This window comes from Morone saxatilis, unplaced genomic scaffold, assembly GCF_004916995.1.
Source record: "Morone saxatilis isolate NCDOM2014 unplaced genomic scaffold, NCSU_SB_2.0 Contig18, whole genome shotgun sequence".
In the NCBI taxonomy this organism is placed as follows: Eukaryota; Metazoa; Chordata; class Actinopteri; family Moronidae; genus Morone; species Morone saxatilis.
In genome coordinates, this window is record NW_023339740.1 from 8,173,636 (window position 1) to 8,191,590 (window position 17,955).

Genomic DNA, 17,955 nt, shown 5'->3' on the forward strand with positions numbered 1-17,955 from the left:
TCTCTCTCTCTCTCTCTTCCCAGTGGGTAAAGGAAGATCCACCACCCCCTTGGACATTTGCCCCCAGGCGTGTCACTCTGTCCTGGGTCAGTGTCACCCCTTGGCCTCTCCTCTGTGCTCCCTGGGTGCCTGTCTTTCTTTGCGTTCCCACACTAAACAGCGGCTGTGTTGACACTGTTGTAGTGCTGCTGTCATGTTTTTTTCTGAAACACAGCAGGTGAACCATGAATGAGAACAAAGCCAAAGCAAGGCCGAGGGTGCGTGGATGGTGGCAGTGGTGACACTGAGGGTGGGGGGTGGAGCCAGTTGAGAGCACGGAGAGAGTTTTTATTGACTGGATTTGGTGGTTTTTGAATTTTGGCTGTTTTTTTTTTCCAGAAACAGAGACATTTTTAGGGACTCCAGTCCACCTGATTTGCATGTTTTAAAACAATGATACGTGTATTTTTGAAAATTACCAGTGAAAATTCATTGAGGCATGATAAGTTGACTTAACTTTAACTGAGAAAAAGTACCAACATTGTTATAATGACAGATGTTTGTTATTTGAGAGGTGGATGGAGCGTTTCATACTCATGTTTATGTCTTTGTGAGTATGTGTGTGTGTGTTTGTCAGACACCACTTGCTGAATCATTAAACTGTAGGGATCCTCCAACAGAAGGCAACAGATATTACCTCCATATTTCATGTCAGGGAATGGACGTACCCCGCCGGTCCCAATGTCCAATCAGCTCAAAGTGACCTGTGGCAATAATCAGCGGCCACAAATCACTCTCATTTCCTGTTTCGGGGTGAGGTGTGTTGTTGTCATTATTGAATTCTTTTCCTCACAAATTTCACAGTTCCTTTCAGTTTGCAGCGCCCTGTGTACATTGTGGCACTACGCAAATAACGGATAGCTACAGAACAGGGAGATTATGTGTACATGTGCGCTGTTGATATGTGATTTCAGCCACTTAAATTCAATTAAATTAAAGGGAAAACAGTGCATTTCTGGGCACATTGATTGTATAAAAAGTTTAAGCTATTGCGGTTGTCCTTAGCTCGTAGGCAAGATGAGTAAGGGCCCTTTAATGGACCAGCATTACGTAAAGGCCGATCTGATCCACTGCCTTGCATACAGGTAAGCTGTGAAATGGAAGACTTATAGATAACATCAGCCAGCATTTTGAATACAGATATCCCCTCTGATAGCAGGCAGTTTATTGTTTATTAAAAAAAAGCTGCTTATACAGCTATAACAGCAACATTTTGCAGGTGCAGCGTGCCTCTAAAGTGCAGCTGCTCATTGAAAACTGCCCTTTTTCTTGGCAATTCTGGGAATGACGAAATGCAATCCAAATTCGGCCCAAGCATCCTGCCACAATAATTACAGACTGAAGCTTCCCTCTCTGTGGATATTATACAAAACACCATAGGAAGCCATGAAAGAAAGCTGTGATGCAGGCTGCTTTCTCTGATGCGGAGCTGTCCAACATCTAAATTGGAATGGCTTCCTTGATTTTAAATGTCAGCCCGCCTTTTAATAGGATGTATGAAAATTATATATATAGTGAATTTGGACCTGGGAAGGGATTTGCTATTAAGTGGCTAGGAGTGGGTTCAAGGGAGGAAAGAAACTTCCTGAGATTCCTGTTTATCAACTTTAATCGTACACATTTGGGTGTCGCTTCCTCAGAGTTCAATAGCAAAGGCTAATTTAGTTCCCTATTTTGACATTTATGTCAGACACATGAGGAGAAATCCATTGTAGAAGGATTCTGTTTATGAACAACAGCCTTAGTAGACAAGAAAACAGCTCACAAGCATATTATGCTTCAAAGGAGCACACATTCAGCCTTGTACTCTGTAACAAAGTCATGATGGACAAAATATGTATGTATGCTGCATGCTCAGTTGTGTCAGATGTGGGTGCTTGTCTGTAATAGCGTCTCCCTCCCACTGCTCAAAGAGGAGCAGTGCAAACACACTCAAGCAAATCCTCCTCCTCCTCCTCCTCACACTTCTGTCCCTATCTCTAACCTGTCCTTAAGCTATCTTGTCTAACATAGTCGTTAAAGATAAATGTTCAAAGTTGAAGTATTTATTTTTCTGTAACTCTTACAAAATAAATTATTTTGGGTTACTTATATTTTATCCTTGAACCAAGGTAAATCCTTTTTTGCCATGTGATTACCCAGTTTTTGACTGCACATTAGCAAAAACAGAATCCGTTTTAAATGGCAGATAGACAATTGTTAATTAATTCATCCATCTGAATTAACAATTTCTTGTGTCTCGTCATGACATTTTCCCTGTTTGGTAGATTTAACCAGAGAGAAAACTCTAAAGAGACATCAAAACTGTTGAAGTTCTCAAACTCCATGCCAGTCATTGCAGTGGAATAAACCTGCTCACTACAGCAGAAAGGTAAAAAAAAATACACTCCCGCTTCATATCTTAACTTTCAGTCCTGCCTCTGTAAACTCTGAGCATGGCAGACTGAGCACCGTGACTGGCACAGCCCTTCATAAAGCTCCTCAGCCCCTTAGGCAGCATGCTAATGTAAACTCTGTGCTCCACTACCCCTGTTTTAATCACAACCATATGCCTTGCATTCCTCCCCCAGGGACCTGGACCCTGGTTCTGCCTACAGTCAGCCAGTAATACGACAGCCACTCTGTTAGCAAGCCTGTTGATTTGCTCGGCTGAAACACCTCATATGAGCAGACGGACTTTTAAATATTATATTTCAGTCGATTCATATCATACCTGGGGGGACAAGAGCCGAGTAGTAGTCTGAACTGGCTGGGTAGCTGCAGGGAAATGGCTGAGTAGTGCTACTTCATATTACAGCCGTGGTACCTGAACAAGACGTGTGGTCTGGACCAATTTTGACCTGTTGGTGCCACTAGAGGAAAAGTCAGGGGATCTAAAGTGCTTAGTATTTATCCACTGGGGAATATGAATTTCAAAATATTATATATATTATATACTATTTCTCAGGAAAAGTGAAAATCTTCAACATGCTTATCACTAACTTGGCAAAACAGTGACCTGTTTGCCTTAACTGGCTAATAATGTAAGGAACATAAACACTTACAAATCTTAACTGAAAGAATAGGTTTTGTAATTAGCACAAAAAATGCTGCCTTGTTATTTTTATATAGCAGTGGCCACATTACTAATAATAAGCTGGAATCCTGCATGCTCATATATTTCACTGACCTTCCTACGTCACCCCACAATAAGCTTCATTTGAAGTTTGTTTCTGCATACTTTTTTTGACCTCATAGCCTATTTCAAACAAACCGAACAATACATACACACCCCAGATTTTTTTACTCGAACCAATCCATCCCTATCCTGAAAGTATTGCTCAGTAGTGTTACCTCGTATGATTTAAAAACACATCTTTGCTGAACACTCTCACCGTGAAAGAGCCTAATTTCCTGGGAGTTCCACTTCTTCAATTCGTAGCTTTGCTGAGTAATAGAAAATATTTTTGGCCGTTATGTTTTTAGAGGCTTGAAATCTCCTGATACTAAGCCCTTGTGATCCTCTTTAGTATGACTTATTGAATCGCGCGCTGCATTGTTTTATGTGGCACTGATGGTCTGATAAGTTGCTGCTTCATGAGGCCCTATCTCACCGCTCAATTAGCCAGGGAGGTTATCCGAGGACACGGCGCAACACACCACTGCGGCAGGCAGATGGTGACTTGGTGTGTGTTTCTCTCATTCCACACTACCTGTGTCTTACGCATAATCACTCCCTCCTTCCCTCCCATCCACTTTTTTTTTATTTTATCTACCCTAGTTTCCCAGTTGGTCGTCTCCTGTCGCCCGTTCACTTACGCTCAATCGCTCATGTCTGTCTGACGTTTCTCACATTCTCTCCTGCTTTGTCTTCTGAGGCCGTGATGGATTGCTTTTACGGGGCAAATAGCTTTGCATTCATCAACCCTGCACACTGATTTGACAAACCTGATTTCTCCCCCTCTATCAATAAACTCGATTTTGTTTTGCGGCCTACAAACATGTAGCCTAAATAAGAAGCTAAATAAGGAGTAGTCATGGCCTTAATTTACTTGGTGTGTTTTCATTTCTGTGGAAGACAAGCATGACCTGAGGGCTTTGTATTTCATGTATGAACACTGGGGATTAGACAAGAAACTTAAGTTAGCTTTGATGTAAAAAGAGGCCAGTTAGGGGAGAAGAGAGGGAAAAAAAACAGTGTGACGCGAGAGAAGACACACTCACTGAATGCGGTTGGACCTGCTCAGTTGGATTGTGGGTGTTCTGATGTCATCATTCACACACGCAGCCAGTTTCTGCCTTCATGCAGGACTGCCCAGCTTCAGTTTCAGTGTACATACACGTGTTCATTTTGCTATCTGCTTCTTCTCTCATCTTCCATCGCATCTACTGTTAAAGCCACTTGGAGTGCACTTCCAAGGCTTTTTTTTTTCTCTCTTCCTCTCAGGACTCTGGGAAAAAAAATAGCTGTACAAACAACAGATGTGTGCTCTGATCCCAGGCCACCATTTCCATTTTTAAGGAATGGTATGTTCCCAACCCCTTGACACAACGTAACAAAGGAGATATCCTGAAAGAACATTGGTGGTCTTTTGTTCAGCTGTGACTTCTGATGGAAACTTCCCATCCCAAATCACTCCCCCGATTCAGGTGCTTTGGCTCTTTTGAAGGCAGCAGTGATAAGATTATGCCTGTGGCCCTTCCCACTGTGACACGGTGACAAACGAGCGCGCCTGTTTATGTGTGTGCATGCTTGTACACACCCACCACCCCCCCCCCCCNNCCCCCCCCCCCCCCCCCCCCAGACGCCAGCAAGTGTCCCACACAGGTTCAGTCACAGTAGACTTGCTGAGAAGACAGGAAAATCGCCTGATATCTGTCTAAATCCCCACACCGCACAGAAACAAGCAATCTTTTGTGGACAGGAACGGGTGAAGGTAAGGTCCGTCCTTTGGCTCTTTTCCCAGGAAAATGTCCTCTCAGCTGAATAATCGAACAGTCTGACTCTTAATAGCTGGCCTCAGGTAGGATTTGTTTTTCACTTGCTGCTTATGATGCTTTCTAAGTATTGTACAGAGACAAGCACCACTCTGCTAAAAGCAATCCTTCCACTTTGCCATTATTACACAATCCAAGGCGAGGTGGGAATGTTTCAAAAATAAAGGCCTCACTGTAATATATTTTTTATGAGGGCTTTATTGCTAGTCATATTGCTGAAGTTGATGTGATTGTTGAAGGGGGCTATGAAAGTGCTGAAAGGTAGAGAAACGCTCGCTTCACTTGCCTATATTTATGATGAGAGTGAAGATGATTTCTTTACTTTAAAGCTGTTTCTCTACCTCTGCTTAGCAAGTTGCTTTGTTTGTACTGTCTGTGATGAGGAAACGTAGATGCCGCAGTACAGGAAAAGTGAGTCTAGCCTTGTGATTTTAAAGTGAGCTGCATAAAAGACACAAGAAATAAGATGGTGGACATTTTATCAGCAGCTTAATCCATCCCCGTGTCCCTCATCCTCCCGTTCTGAGAAGCCTACAGGGGTCTAGCATTTCCACCTGATGTTTCTCAGTCCACTAGATCCTACCCTGCTTTCAGAAGAAAACTGAAAGAGAAAGAAACAAAGAGATGTGAAGCATTGCTGGGATGACTGGTAGCCTCTATCTCACAGCAGTGGTATTTTGTTGCGCTTGTAAACTCAGACCACATTCTCCATTAAGCCAGTTTCTTTTTTTTTTCAAAGATGATGTTGCTACTTGCTCCTCATCTTTCTCCCTGCCATGTGAATTTAATTGTTGACCAGCAGAAGAAAGCAGTGGTTATTTTTCTAGCTTGCCTTGTTTGCGCCCAGCCATCAACTTTCTGGTCACGTAGTATGAAGTGATCTCCCTTTGTAATATAAGTAATGTCGCAAATTTCCTCACAAAATACCAACAGAGCAATATTCAGTGCATTTCAAAGGCGGCTGATAGTCTTGCTTTTTTATGGGCATCGGGCTAATGTCTCCAATAAGATAATTTAAGTTTAGTTTGAAATTGCTGCACGTAGGAAGTTGAAAGGTAGAACAGACTTCTTGTTGTGCTCAGTGTGTGTGTGTGTGTGTGTGTGTCTGTGTGCTGCTCTGTCCCAGTAGTAGCTGCGGCAGCGTGCGGCCATATGGTGCCTCAGCCTCTCTGTAATCACTGGACTGGTGGAAGAGATGAGATGGAAAAATGAATGTGGGACCAATGAGAACGAGTCGGCGGACGCGTCGGTGTAATGATTCTGTCAATTCCAATTCGTGTCTCGAAAGATCTCCAGACCTCCAGTGGTCTGAACTGCAGTGAAAAGGACCATAAACATTTTAGCCTCCACACATAATTCTTTTATCACCACATATTGAACTCCTCTTTGCTTCGCTGTGCTTCCATGCATTCTTTTTGACGACTGTGTCATTGGCAGTGCATGGCCTATTATTCCAGCTGTGCTTTAGCTGCAGTGCTGGCAGCAGCTTAGGGCATTTAGTCATGCTGAGGTCAGGAGTAGGTTACCACCACTGTGTATGAAACTCTGAGGTGGTGTGGTGTGTGTCCCTCTGTAAGATGATACAGTAATTGATCCCACTGCGTGGATCCCACTCCTCCTCGGCTTTATGGAGACGTGATTACTTCAGAGGCTCATGAGGGGAGCGATGTAGTGCAAAGGGAGATGTGGTCATTACGAGGGTTGATTGCGCCATGCTGTGCATTGTCAGAAGCAATAACACAAGTGTTGAGTTCACCTCAACTTGATGTTAATGCTTCCCGCTGAAGCTCATGTGTCACTGTCATCTCACTGAGTTAGCAAATGGATGTGTTTGTACGTGCATTAAGTGTGAGTGTGAGTCCGGGCGCTACAACACACACCACAGATGGATCATCTACCCATGTACCCTTGCTGGAGCCACAACGCCGGTCCTCAGCTGTGTCCCCAAGAATTCTGGTTGCTATGATACGCCCCGAGGGAGGCGGGGCTCGGGCCAGGATGGACGTTACCGATCTCGGAGTTGGCTCCATGTGTAATTTATGACATGGGGAGCGCGGCCGCCGGGGGCCACTGCATGCTGCCAACACACACATGTACAAACACAGGGAGCTCTTTAGGAAAGCATGTCGCAGCTAAAAACAAACACAAATCAATAGCAGCAGCGCCTGCGTCCAGGTCTATCACTCTCTCCGTATGCGTGTGCACATCTTCAGCAGACGATCAAAAAGAATCTGACGTACACATTTTGTTGAAACTCCACTCTATAAACATTTAAGGGCTATAGTTTGGTGGTGCTGTGATGAATTACCTTGTGTTTCAAGGTGTTTGTAAATGTGGGGGAAAAAATATTGGAATCACATTTTAGTATAATGCAATCCAATTCAAGGCCGTCACAAACTCGGGTCAGGACAAAAGAGTTTAAAAAGGCAGTATGGCACAGCTTTTACATTAAAACGCATTATTTGATCCATTATATTATTAATTTTTAAGGCCATCGAGTTTTAATGCTGTTTGTTTTTATGAGTGATATTTATACTGCAGCTAAATTGGAACAGCAGCAGAATGAAACCTCCATCTCTCCTCCCCCCAAAATGTAATTAGAGGAGTTGAGAACAGAAATGTCATGGCTATTGATCAGAGAGTGCGGGGGCAAAAAAAAAACAAAAAGCACTGGCCACTCCACATGTTTAACGACTTATTAAAGGGCCTCATTAGGAGGGCAGGGGCTGATTGTCTGCAGGGCAGAGACGGCCCAGCCCCAGTCATCTGGCCCAAAGCGGAGCTCTTGTGGAATGTGAGGGATTCGCATAGCGGCGAATGAGCGTGTCAGCAGTTGGCGTGGACAACTCTGTGGTCAGCAGCAGGTTAACTTCCAGACACACAAACACGAAAGAGGATACTTTCATGTCTATGTTTGTGTGTTTACAAGTTTGTATCATCTTACACTCATTTGGGCGCTGCTGCGAATGCCCAGGCAATCTTAAAACGGGGAATCAGGAATGTTGATTTTGCTGTATTTTCTGGGAGAATGAGCATCAGTCACCTCTCATCTTGACATGAGTGCTTCTCATTTAATGGCAGTATTTGTTGTGTTTGGCTCAGTCTTCGCCTCCTTCAGCTCTTGGTTTCAGACAAACTGTCCTTTTCACTAGTATTTTTGTCTAAATCATGTGACTGTCCAGCTCATTTGGCTGGCTGTCCTGCAGTGCCCCCCCTTAGTGCATTTAGATTTCCTTGAGATTGGGAAGCAGCTTCTCACATCATTAAGGGGACAGTTAGTGTAATGATTTGTTTATTGGCCCTTATCTTTTCACATAGCAACACATCTCTGATTGTGTCGATGTTTGAATATTTATATTCTATTTGTATATTTACTTAGAAAAACTGGACTTTCATAAAATAATCTGAAATGCATCGCCTTAAAAGAATGACATTTCTCTGTTACGTTTCATGTTCTTTGCTATATTTATGTTACAATATCAAGAGACCTCTTTGTATACTGTGGCAGAAGAAAATAATATTTCAGACCAAGTAATAAGGCTGCATTCAGTAAGCTGGAAAAGTAATACTTCTGTATCAGATTTAGAGCTATATCCGAGGTCACAGAGCAATGATGCAGGCACTTGCTGAATTTTGTTGCAGTGGTCTTTTGTGTTTCCCCGGGACTTTGCGGTGTGATTAGTCACATGCCAGCCGTCCTCGCCAATGAGCAAGTGCATTTCTGTGCAATTCCCTTCTTTCCTTTCTGCCACACAAACACAGCCTGTCACGTTTGTGATTTATGCAAATAAGCAATAAGGTGATGAGAATAAACGAGTGTTCTGTTATGCAGTCGTGCAGATTTATGATGTTAGCATGGCTGCACAGAGCCAACAGGAATATAAACAACAGTTCTTCAGCAGTATGTTATCCTTTCAATATATGGACATTGTGTTTTTAGTCATTTTTATGAAACAGTTAGTTTTTCTAAGACGGAGAACACATCAGGAATGAGACATCAGAGTGACAAATGTTGTTCAAACAGCACCTGAGTTAGCGGTCACCCTGTATTGATTTTCCAACTTTCCAGTTCACAAATCTGTCTCTGAGACTGTTCAGCCTCCTGGCATGGTGGACAGAAATCAAAGCTAACTTTATTTACTGCCCAGCTCTCCAACTTTGACAGCAACATTTTTTTTGTCCTCACAGCGAATTCTCTGCTTCAGCTTTCTACTCGTTATGTGTTTATGGCTGCAGAGCGTTCCAGACGCCTTGCAGTCTTTTTATGGTAACACCAGCACCTAGAAGTTGGCAATTATGGCTTATGTTTTATAACCCGATTTATCCCTGCTGCTTAGAAGACGCAACCTTTCACAACTGCATGCACCAAATGCCATGACGACTACACGGTCATCTACCTGTTGAGGTGGGTCAGTCAAGACGAGGAGACATAGAAGAGGAAATTGTGCATTATGCAATAGAAGCAAGTGCATTACACAACACTGATGGAAAGAAAAATTGAAAAGCAAAAACGCACCTCAGCTTAAGTTGCCCAGATGCCGTTAGGTCTCTTTCCCTTTTGCGGCAGATATTGCTCACTAACAAGCAAGAGGCATTGCAGTGCAGCTCTGCAGATACAGGCAGAATGTTACGTGAGGGCTTGGAGGCTCCAGGCTGACTTTGAAGCTAATTCAATAGTGTGTTCTCCTCTGCTCTGGCGCATAATAAGATTGGAACACAGACATTTGGTCCTTTTGATTAAAGTGTCCAATCACAACGAGGTTATCGGGAGACAGATTCCTCCGGCACCGACTGTAATGGAGAGTGTTATCACCGTCTTTGTCATTATTGTTTCCTTAATTGCAAACGATGGCAGTGTTCGCCTTGGTAGACCTCTTTGAGCAACCCAAATAATAGGGTGTGATAGCAGCGTTAGGGAGTTGAGAATACTAATTAAATAGACCAGGGTTTCAAGTCCACGTTTTCCCAAGTTTAGTAATTAAATAACTTTACAGCGAGTAGAACAGTAACTGTGTTTGTATCACAAAGAAGCCTTGTTTACTTGTTTCATTTGGTGGAGTTTCATAGGGCCACAGCTGGCCAAGAAACACCAGAGACCGTGTACCGAAAGGGCTATATTGTCTAAGATCTTCTCCACTCTGCCCAAGCTCGAGTGGCTTTTACTGGGGAGCTGATATTTCAAAGCCAACACACAAATAAATGTTTGAGCACATATTGGTCCATCCATTCCTGCTCAGCATCACTGCCAGCCAGGAGTTTAAGAAGGAGGCCAATGATGTTTGTATTGGCTCGACCCGGTTACAAGCACTGCTCTTAAGGTAGGTTTTCATTGGTCAAGCACCACTTTATAGCACATTTGTCAGGTTGCAGTTGTACTGTGGCCAGCTTATGATCCTAATATAACACAGTGTGACGTCTGCTGACAGTGGCTCTACCGTAGGTTTTAAAAAGGTTTAACACCAATGCTGTGGTGTTTCCAGTTTCCCATGATTCACATTCCGAAGGTGTTAGGTCTCTCTCACTCTGTGTACTCACACTGTCATTAAATGGCCTGCTGGGCGACTTTTGGAGAAATCGGCATCAGCAGTGACTGAGATGGGGCTGTATATTATGCCATGAATCATGATGAAAATATCCGTCCTCCTCTGTTTTCTGTCTTTTACAGTGAACATTATGATTTCTCCTACTTCCAGCCCCTAGCTTATCTGTCATCTCTTCTCACAATACCCTCTTCCCAACCGTCCCCACTGCATGCCATCCTAACCTCTCCTTATACATCTCAATTAGTCATTGATTTTTTTCGCTGCACATCTGTTGTAATTTATGTTTTCTGATGACCTTTTTACCTCAGCTTGGCCCCCGCGGCTACATTGTTAGCATAGATCTGGTAGCCAAGTATGTGGCTGATGGCTTAATGTGGTCGCTGCTGAGTGATGACCAACATTAAGACCTGTGTGGGGCCTTTTTTCTTTGGAGTGTGGCATTGATGGGGATCACAGGACCACAGGTTTTATTCCCCCAGCTGTAATTTTAAGGACCACACCAGTATTTTTCCAATGCGAAGAACTACTTACTAAAAAAGATGGACTTGAGTTTAATATGATTACGGTAAAAACATACAAAAACATCGTCTTTGTGTCTCTGATGTCTCAGTCTACACCCAGATAATGAAAGCTTTTGTTTTTAATGATTCACATTTGGTGATGGGTCTTTTCTGGGAAATAGAGTGCAGGAAGCAATGCTTTCTTTTATTCTGGCAACTTTTTGCAAAAATCAAAATAATTTGGCATTTACTTTGGTAGACAGTATGAACAGTGAAAACCACAGAGAATCAAGAGTCCAAGAAAAAGAGAATAAAACCTACTGAAACTACGCAACAGAAAATCTAGTGTGAAAAAAGGGGCGACTGAAGTTTAAATTCAAAGTGAATTGTTGGAAGTGCAGTGCAGAAATGAAGCAGTGATGGCCCCTCACTGTGCCAAATAATGAAAGAGGATCTTAAGAATTACATCTTTACATTATTAAAGTCTGATTTAATAGGACATTTAGATGATTTTAAGCATTGCCGTTTGTTGATGTCATAGGGTTGGAGATCTGAGCAAGAGGGGAAGGCGGAGAAGGAGAGAGAGTATAACGTAGCTCTGTTGGTATGCATTGTTATGCGCCTGTACAGTACACATGCAAATTATGACCACATGCTCAGACCTTCCGTTGTATACATTATACGATTTTACTTTTACCCAGCTTTTATTAAAAGCAGTTGTGTGTAATTCTTGAATCACAAAAGCATGTCTTTTTTATTGTACCGTTTGAAGGGTGATGATTGAATGTCCACCTTTTAAGTACAAGGTGGAGCACAGTACACCGCTGTCATCGCTAACCGTATCCAGCTACCTCATGTCTCATTCCTACATAGTTCAACATACTGCATACATAAGAAAACAAACCAGATAATTACCTGTCCCTCAGTTCTCACCATTGTTGCTGTATCCACACTTCTTGTTCATAGCCCTTTCTGCCTCTGTCTTTCTCTTCTTGCCTTGTTTAGCAGTTCAAACTCTTGTGCTACAGGTGGAACTATACATTGTGGCTGGTCTTTCTCTGCCATCTTAGTGCGACTAGCTTGTTAGCATTAGCAATATCTGCCTGGCTTGTGGAATGAGTGCAGGGAGGTAGGCAGGTCAGGGGGGCAGTTTAGCCAGCCGATCATTTAATTCAGTCTGAATGAATTGATAGGCTGGGCTTATTACAGGCCTGTGACTGCCACATATACAGACTTGGTTTCATTTTTTCAGAGCATTTGATTTATTGATTTGTGTCAGGATGTATTGTAGAGATTTCTGATAAATGTAACAAAACATGCTTCTGAAATACATTACCTACCCTCGCTTTAGGTGGTGTATGAACCTGGTTATTGAGGGGGGAAATCACACTGTGCTTAGTGACTTTTTGTTTCTCTGCATTGTTTAACTTTAACTTAAGTTGTAAAGTAAAAACCCTGCCCATACTCTTTAGTGTCTAATATATGACACCATTCATTTGAGCACCAGCGTTTGGGTCCTTTTACAATAGACTTTAATGTTAAACCATTATGCTACATTGCAGCCATTTAACACAGTAACTGAGCTTGCATTTTCAGAATGAGGGATCAGTGTATGGTACTGTACATTAACAGAGGCTCCCTTTGCCAAACTCTCTTCAAGGTTCTCTGCATGTGTTCCGAATAGAAATGTCAGCCATTGACTTTTTTTAAATAAAACCTCCCCAGAAAACCTGGATATGTGAAAATGACATCATTTTGTGGCTGTGCTGCAGAGGCAGTCGTTACTGGTTGATGTGTCACAGTGGTAAAGCCTTGTGGTTGGATGTAATCAAAGATAACCCAGTACTGTAAGTGTGTAAGTAATGTCCGCTTATTAGTGGGCATTCACTTCCCTTCAGACTCTTATAACATGGAAAATAAACAGCACTAGTTAAGGGAGACAACGTGACCTTTTATCAGTTTGTACTCAAGTATTTTGTGTCATTTTCAGTAAAACATTTCCTTATTCCTTGACCCTTGACAGCCTATTTCAGCATTTGCTAGACTGAGTTGAACACAGTCTATACCTGTTTCCATATGAGAGGTTTTCTAAAATGTTTAAATGATTCCAAGCCCAGTTCAAAGAAACTATTTAATCTATTTTTCTACAGAGCTGAAAATGTTAAGAAAACTGCAGTCTGGTCTAAAGCTTTTAGTGCCTTGGTCCATTTGTCACTGATTAATGTTCTAATGGAGTTATGAGGAACTTTAAAAGTTTCAAGGTGTTCCAAAAAGGTCTTTAGGTATCAAAAACCACTTCTACTTGCTCGCTTTCTCTGTCATGTAATCCTCTTTGACCTCTGCCCCATGCAGACTCTTCTAATCTGCCCTCTGTTCTCGCTCTTCTAAACAACACACCCATCCTCCTCTCCCTTATTCAAAATGAAAGAAAAAAACAACTTCATCTTCAGTTCTTCCAGCTCAGAAGGTTTTGTGGGAATCTGGAGGTTTGCGAGGTGGGGAGGGGGCACGGAGGCCACTGTTCTGACGATTCGCTAATGCTGCCCGATAAATCACTCACCGAGATTCCTGCACACTCCCACAAACCATGCTGTGGCCACCGCGACTTGTTGGTTCATTTATCAGTCTGTCTTTGAGTCACTGAACTGCAGCTGCTGTGGGCTATTAAGCACTGCTAGAACTCAGTTACTCCATTCTAGACACTGTACAGGGTTATAGCTAGATGATCATCAATTGGCCAAATGGGCTTCTAATTACACTAAGCTGATCTGCTTTATGAAGAATGCCATAAACGTGATATATACTGTATGAACAATTAAACATGGGTGGAGCTGCAGTGATTAATTAATTAATTGATTACTTGTCAACTATAAAATGAATGGTGTACTGTTTTGATAATCAATGTATTTATTTTGAGTACGTTTTTAAAGATTTTAAATTCCCTGATTTCAGCTTAAATGGGAATATTTTCTGCTTTCTTTAGACATCCATGACAGTGAGCTGAATATGTTTGCGTTGTGGACAAAACTAGACATTTGAGGATGTCACCTTGGGCTTTGGGAAACAGTGATCAATATTTTTCACCATTCTCTACCATTTTATGGACCCAACAACTAATTGATTATTCGATTTTTGGGAGTTTTCAGGTATATGTGTGAGGAGCTGCAGAATGATCAGCTTTGGTTCTGAGTGAGTTCTTCGAGACAGTTATTCCCCAGTTCTTCCAGTGTACGTCAGTGGGACAAAGTCAAACTACTTAGGGCTACAACTAACAGTTATTTTCATTGTTGATTAATGTGCCGATTATTTTCTAGATTAATCAGTTAATAGTTTGGTCTATAAAATGCCAGAAAATAGTACAGTCTTGTTTTGTCAGTCGAAAACTCAAAGATATTCAGTTTAATATGTTATAAAACAGAGACCATTGTTCCTTGAAAAATTACTCAAACTATTTTTAACTAATCATTGCAGCTCTAAAACAAATATCACTTCTCCTAATGTTGTAGTTTCAACTATTTCTCACATGATGTGCCAGGAGACACTCCCTCATGTTCCTTGAAAAGTTCTCAGTTCTTTATAAGTCTTTCGGGAAATGGCTCAGAAATTCCTCCAAACAGCTGAATGGATTTCTTTTATGACCATATTGCTTCTTTCTTTTGAGAAAAAAGTCCCAATGTTGCGTGTTCTAACCTTTTTTTATTTGTAAAAATGTTGCATGCCTATTTTTTTAATTCTCAGATTGTGTCATGGCCCAAAGAGGTAAAAAAATCCCCCTAAATAATAAATAAATATTGTTTTTTAATACTGTTATTCATTATCCCGGTAATCATCTGCCCACCCCCGGTGTGGGAACAACAGTTTGGCTGTATTTTCCACCACATCCAATGGAACCAATAAAGAAGCATTTGAGCTTATTTAGAATATGAAAGGCTAAGCTGCTACTAAAGCTAAGCAAGTACAAGACAACAAGATAGCCTTGGCTGAGTGTCTGACCATTGTTAGCTGGAGGTTGTTTGTCGAGTGGTTAAATTGGACATTCATTCAGTCAGTTGTTTGGAGAGCTGTTTCTAGTTCAGCAGCCTTGCGTACAGCCTTCACTGCAGGGCGAGTGAGAATGTTGAAGGGGCGGGGGGTATTATACGAGGTGGTGGTGGTGGTGGTGGAGGGGGTGTGCCGATGACTAATTGTTGTAATGTGGTCTAACTGTGCACGACCCTCGCTCGCTCCGTCTCTGTCATTCTGCGTCAACTTGCCTTGGAGTGCTTCTCTCCTCAGTCATCTGGAATGCACTTTATCATGCATGCAAGCGCAAATGAGGGCTGCAGAAGGACTGATCACATACACGCACACACACACACACATATCCCCACACCTCTTTGACTTCCCGGGGGAGTCAAACCTCAATCGTTACGTTTGTCCACTCCTCCGTGTTTGCTTTTCTTACATTTATGTCATCAGGGGTGATTTCCCCCAGTGTTCCCTATAGTCTCCCACTGTAAAGTGCTGCGATTGAATTCAGCTCAGGATAGCTGTAATGGTGGTGGTGGTGGTGGGGGGGTTTCATGCTGGGAAGTTATGGCATCCTCTGCGTGTCCTCTGGTCCTGTATGGCTCAATAAAAAGAAACGGTGAGCATTTTTGTGATGGTTTGGGAGGTTGATTCTCGTGCAGGGTGCCCAGGGGTTTATCCAGTGCAGTGTGCTGGTGTTGCAGTTTTGTATTATCATGGATATTTGACAATATATTGGTTTGTAGGAACACTGGTCTCTCTTATTATACTGTATACTGTACTGCCTACTGCATGTCCTGTGCTATTACTTTAATTGGCCGATGGCTCAAAGCCATTTGTTATTGCTGGAAACTCAGTATGTGACCATTGTAAAGAAAGCCCAAAGGAATGTAGTGTTTCAGTGTTTCATAGTTGGTAACTATCTGCATTGTTCATAGGGGCCAGTCTGCCTTTGATTACTCACATTATGTGCAAACTGTACTTTACCATGTTAAAACTTTTTAATCAGTGCGTCAAAATGATGTTTTCTTGTGTGCAAACATCACAGGTTTATAAGAATGCTGTTAAATTCCACTGGTGTTTGAGTTTTTACAGAGTTCTTACAGAAGATGTCTTATCTACAGAGTTTATTTGGACTTATGTCAGCATTATTTTAGAGCTGCTTGGGTTGGGTGGAGGATATCAGATTAGGTCCTTTTGAAACCACCGTAATTTGGTGGTATAATTAACTAATGAAGATGTTTAGTTGAATGATTTTGATATTTTGGGGCCTATAAGCAATCAATGGGAATGTGTTTTGGTGCTCTGGGTCATCAATAAATCAGCAATTAAACCTTTTATGCTACTTTATGCAAATGGTTGGGTCCTATAGGGAACGGAAGAGCGGTCTGATTGATTAGACTGCTGATGTCGAGCTTCAGTCTCTGTTGTTGACTAGAAATCATTATAATGCAATCTGGCTCGTCATTCAAGCCAAGCTTTCCTTTTAGCAAAGTCAGCCTGTTTTTATTAGCTCATGCTATAGATACAACATTATGAAAACGGAATATACTTTAGGAAGAAACTCACAATAATACCTTCTGTAATGAACCTGTCAGATTACCATTAGTTTCCAGTCCAGTTTATCAACACATTTCAATCAAATATGGTGTAAATTTGGCCACGTGCCATGGGCCAGAGCTCACATCTTCAAATTACATGTTTTATCTGACGAGACAGTCCAAAACCCAAAGATATTCACTTTACTGTCAACATTTTCCTATTTCAAAACAGGAAAGCAGCAATTTTTTAAACTAAAGAAATCACTTGAGCCGTTAATTGATTGTCAAAATAGTTGTTGACTGTCAGTTCTGTCGGTTGACTAATCTTTTAGGCTCTAGTGGAGTTATCTCTTGCTGTAATAGCTTTCAAGTGTCCACTGACATTTTTCTCCTGGTGGAACATCAGTTTGAATCAGACTGAAGGTGGTAAACATTATCTCAAAGACCTTTTCAACACCTGAGTGAGATAGACCAGAAAGTTCAGCTGCAATGACTGCATGACTTTAGCAGAAAAGTTAAGTAGCTTAGAGGCTAATGGCTTGTTTTGGTAGTTTATCAGCTAGTTTGTAATGATTTCTCTCATTGAGATTTTTTACATTACAGATATACCCCCCCAAATACTGTACAGCATGTACTTATATGCAATGCAATAATATTTACAGACTTGAAAGATACATTTTAATTGCCACAAATCATCTGCGACAAATGCCTTCAAATCCAATAATCCCTTAGAGCAGCAGGGTGCATTATACAAATGGCACTAATTGATCCCTTTGAAGAGGGTTGATTACAATAAATCCAACAGTAACACATCGGCGTTGTTGTATTGAAAATGAATTCATTTTAAACACCAAGAATTATTCTTCCACCTCCATAAAGACAGATATAGCAGTCCTCAGAGCTAACAATATTTTGGTGCATCTTTGGACTTATTTATTTCCAACTTAACTCATCAATGCCTTCATACCACATCGGCCCTGCATCTTCTCAACTGTAGCCATGCATTACGCTTATCTCACGCCATGGCTGACAAACCAAGCTGGCGAAGATCTCTTTCTGATGGGAGACAGCCCACTGCTTCACCGTGCTCTCTGCTTCACCTCCCATCACTCACATAGCCATCTCTTCAAAAGTTCTTTAGTGGATTTAGGAGTTAGCCACACCTCGCTGCATTCTCCCTTTTCAATGAGCTGTCACTGATTGAAGCTCATTTGCATATAAATGGACAACTAATTCCCTCCTTCTTAATCGGGCTTGGTTGAGAGAACACAAAAGAAAACAGCTTTTGCAAAGTTTTAGGCACGTCTTCACGTTTGACCTCAAGTTAAAGTCTTTTTTTTTTTTTTT

The 17,955-nt window shown here is 41.8% G+C and overlaps 1 protein-coding gene across 2 annotated transcripts in view; it reads left to right on the forward strand.

Moving 5' to 3' along the window:
* magi1b (membrane associated guanylate kinase, WW and PDZ domain containing 1b) overlaps positions 1-17,955 on the forward strand; it is a gene marked incomplete at its 3' end in the record, with an annotated part of 122,798 nt that overhangs the window by 17,738 nt on the left and 87,105 nt on the right.